The sequence below is a fragment of the Balaenoptera acutorostrata genome, chromosome 1 (assembly GCF_949987535.1).
Source record: "Balaenoptera acutorostrata chromosome 1, mBalAcu1.1, whole genome shotgun sequence".
Classification (NCBI taxonomy): Eukaryota; Metazoa; Chordata; class Mammalia; order Artiodactyla; family Balaenopteridae; genus Balaenoptera; species Balaenoptera acutorostrata.
In genome coordinates this window covers 44,419,850-44,424,281 of record NC_080064.1, presented here as the reverse complement: position 1 = coordinate 44,424,281, position 4,432 = coordinate 44,419,850, and the positions used below count along the sequence as shown (strand labels likewise).

The 4,432-nt window shown below is 43.4% G+C and overlaps 1 non-coding gene across 1 annotated transcript; it reads left to right on the top strand.

Annotated features, from left to right (window-relative positions):
- Positions 1-2,287: 2,287 nt before the first annotated feature.
- Positions 2,288-2,360, top strand: TRNAR-CCU (transfer RNA arginine (anticodon CCU)). Its single transcript has one exon. It is a non-coding gene; the product is annotated as a tRNA-Arg (tRNA).
- The last annotated feature ends 2,072 nt before the right edge of the window (positions 2,361-4,432 follow it).

Here is a 4,432-nt window from a genome sequence, read left to right as displayed (position 1 = left end):
TCCACTCTTTCCTGGGGTCCTGCTTGGCTTCGCATCTTGACTCTTCCTTCTCATCTTGCTCTGTCTGCCTATAGTAATTTTGTTCCAATGCCTGGTTTGTAACTGACCAGAAAATATTTGATCAATCACTAAATGCAATCAGGGTTTGTATTAGTTTGCTAGGGCTGTCATAACAAAACACCACAGACTGGGTGGCTTCAAGAATAGAAATTTATTTTCTCTCAGTTCTGGAGGCTAGAAGTCTGAGATCAAGGTGTCTTCAGGTTTGGTTTCTCCTGAGGCCTCTCTCCTTGGCTTACATGTGGCCACCTTCTCATTGTATCCTTACATGGTCATCCCTCTGTCCACATATGCCCCCAGTGACTGTGTGTCCAAATTTCCTCCTTTCATAAGGACACTAGTTAGATTGAATTAGGCCCATCCTAATGGCCTCATTTTAACTTAATCACCTCCTTAAAGGCCCCATATCCGAATATAGTCACATTCTGAGGCACTGGGGGTTCGGGCTTCAACGTATGGATTTTGATGGAAGGAGACACAATTCAGCCCATAACAGGGTTCTAAGTAGTAAGCAACAGAAATTGACTCATTGATTTTAGCAGGAAAAAAAAATATTAAAAGGGCACTGAGGATTTCACAGAATCACAGGGAAGCCTTGGAAAATAGGCAGGAATGAGAGAGGTGAGGCAGTGAGTAACTAGACCACAACTCAAATCACATCACCAAACCAGTCTGGTGAGGGCATTGCTGCTGTGACCAGTGGAACTGCTGTCTCTGGATCCTGCATGCTGCCACTGCCCCACTGGCAACTCAGCATGCCTGCTGCTGCTCCCACTTTGCCACTAGAATGCATTCTCTATGGCCCCTACTCCTCTGGGTCACCAGCTCCTGATTCAAATTTGGGGTGGCTGTATCTGATGAGGACACATGCCCTTGCTTTCTTGCAAGGGAGGCTGGAAAAGCAATCATCTTTTGTTTCCTGCTTCTCTATAAGGCTCTGCCTTCCACCAAGACTCAAGAAGTCTCTCAACATAAGAAGATTCAGAGCTGGGGCACTCAGAATTACAAGTGTCCACTACACTTAACAAACATTTATTGAACTTTTAATATCATGCCTTGGGAATACAAAGGTGACCAGCATCTGCCTTCAAGAGTTCCAAGTCTAGTATGGTGGGAGACAGAGGAGTAAATGGGCAATTTGAATACACTGCGATAATGGTCATGATGGAGGAAAGCAGGAGGGGGCTGTTGAATTACAGAGAAGAGGAAATGACTCACATCAGGAGAAATCAGGGAAGATATTCTGGGAAAGATGATGGCATCTGAGACCTGAAGGACAAAGGAGTGCTAGCTAGCTAAGAAGTACATCTCCCTCCTACTATTCCAGGTGCCTGTTTTCAAAGCCTCTGATATGAGACACTGCTTGGCATTAGCATCCAATCTAGAGCTGTAGACACTATTGGCCAGGTACCCCAGCCTCCTGATCTAAGGACAGAGATTGGACACAAGTTTCCACAATACAGAGACATACCCCCATATACACTGAATTCATTCATTCCTTCATTAATATTCTCAATCTCTCTTGGAAGTTTCTAGAACTGTCCAGCCCTGTGCTAGGCAGAGGTAGGAGATGAAAAAAGAGAAGCCATGGTCTGCTAGGCAGAGGTAGGAGATGAAAAAAGAGAAACCATGGCTGTGGAGAAAAACAGGCCTGCAGTGGGGCTAAGGATGTGGTCCTGGGGAAGGTCTGCTGGTCACTCGGACTCATTCCCACGGACTGGTACATTACCATGGTCCAGCATCCTGACAGGCTCAGAATTTTGATTTTTGTGGCACATGAAAAGTGGCTGCATCTCTCTGATTAGAGACATATCCTCAGACTCACATTAACAAAGATCACTGTGACTGATGCATAAACCAGAAGTCCATTTATTAATTTGCAAAAAAGAAGCACTATTTGCAAGGCCAGTTTAATTCCCAAAGCAGACCAGAACACACATCAGAAGATCTGTGCATTTTCTCATGGGAAGCCAAGTATCTGGGGGTAGCCTGGTAGGCCTGGAATCAGAGCAAGGGGTGTGAGTCAATCTCAAGAGAGACCTCTCCATCAGTGAACTTAGACACTCTACTCACTTCAGCTGTTTCTCAACCCTGATTGCACATTAGAAGCATCTGGGGAGATTTCTTAAGCGCTCATGCTTGGGCTCTCTCTTCGAGGTTCTGATTTAGTTGGTCACAGCAAAGCCCAAATGGGAATCTTACTTTAAAAGTAGCTGAGACTGGGACTTCCCTGGTGGTCCAGTGGTTAAGACTTCATGCTCCCTATGCAGGGGGCCCGGGTTCGAACCCTGGTCAGGGAACTAGATTCCGTATGCTGCAACTAAGAGCCCACATGCTACAACTAAAAGATGCCGCGTGCCGCAACAAAGACCCAGCGCAGCCAAATTAATTCATTAATTAATTTTAAAAAAAGTAGCTGAGGCAAGTCTAACATGAAGCAAAGGGCTACTTTCTAGGTCTTGTCAAGGAAATCATGATGTTAATGTTACTTAGGTAAGACTTCTCATCCCAGGGCAGTGTCTGCAGAGATACCTATGACTTTCCCTTTTCAAGTTTCCATGGTTGACCATCCTCCTTTTTCTATTCACACAGATGTTCTCCAAACAGAATATGTTACAATTGATATGGTTTCTACTCATTAAATCACAGTCAGTTTCTAGGTCTGCAGCTTTGAGAGTACTTCCAGATCACATTGGCCACTTGGTGAGAGTTTTGAGTGTTCCCAAACTTCTCTGACAGTTTTACACAGGGGCTCTTAGCTTCCTACAGATGGTTAATTTCATTTATGGAGAGTGGATCTTATTTCAGGGGCAACCTTATTCTCAGTCTTTTTGAGGATGTCCCACTGTTTGCCATCAAGCATCCAGAGATTAATCTGAGGCTGTGGAAATTCAAAGAGAAAGTTTAATTACGAGTTAACTCTGACTATTATGGACATAGTGGTGGCTCAATTGAGCCACCACTATGTCCATAATAGAGAGGTTTTGACCTTTTCGGGGTATGTGACCTTGAGCAAAGGCTTTATTACCCTGAGCTTCATTTGTAACCTGTGGATTATCATGCCTAGGCTTTTTTTTTATATATATATATATTTTGGCTGCGTTGGGTCTTCGTTGCTGTGTGTGGGCTTTCTCTAGTTGCGGTGAGTGGGGGCTACTCTTCGCTGCAGTGCACGGACTTCTCACTGCAGTGGCTTCTCTTGTGGTGGAGCGCGGGCTCTAGGCGTGTCGGCTTCAGTAATTGTGGCACACGGGCTCTAGAGCGCAGGCTCAGTAGTTGTGGCACACAGGCTTAGTTGCTCTGCGGCATGTGGGATCTTCCCGGACCAGGGCTCGAACCTGTGTCCCCTGCATTGGCAGGCGGATTCTTAACCACTGCTCCACCAGGGAAGTCCTATCATGCCTAGGCTTTAGAGTTGTGGTGAGCAGTAAAGATACCGTATGAAAAATCCTTGGCATGATGTAAGCACTCAATGAAAATAACTTTTAATATTGATATTATTGAAGGAATCTGTTTTTCAAAAGTTAGGGAGTATTTTCTCAGAACCAAACTCCTTCTCTCTTTAGTTTTTTAGAATAGTAATTTTTATCATGCTTTAAAAATAGTAATACATGCTCATAAATTCAAGCAGTACAGAAAAACACAAGGAAGAAAGTAACAGATCACTCTTAATTCTAACACTCAAAATAACATCTTTAACATATGGTGAAAATCATTCTGAACATCTCTATATGTATTTATACAGGATAACTGACACAGAGAAGTAATTTTAAAGGGCTCACACTGAGCAAGATGTTTCAAATAAAATATTTAATTAAAAAGCCTTATTGAAGTTAATTTAACAAATAAAAAATGATGAAAGGATTGATGAATGATAAGTTATGAAAAAGATTATGAAAATAATTGGAGTTGTCATTTTTTTTTAAACTACACATTTTAATGTTAGACAATATTGACTATTGTCTATCATAAGGATGATTAATACTCTATACTTCTCCCATCTCCTCCCCTACTGTCTAATTTTTGTTATTATTTTTACTTTGCCAATATTCATAATGTTTACACTAATTCCTCAAGTTGTTTAGGCTAAGTTCTAGATTTAAATAGATGCAATCTTTGGGACTTCCCTGGTGACACAGTGGTTAAGAATCCACCTGCTAAAGAAGGGGACACGGGTTCGAGCCTTGATTCAGGAAGATCCCACATGCTGCGGAGGAACTAAGCCCGTGCGCCACAACTACTGAGCCTGCGCTCTGGAGCCTGCGAGCCACAACTACTGAAGCCCACACGCCTAGAGCCTGTGCTCCGCAACAAGAGAAGCCACCCCAATGAGAAGCCCGCGCACTGCAACGAAGAGCAGCTCCCACTCGCC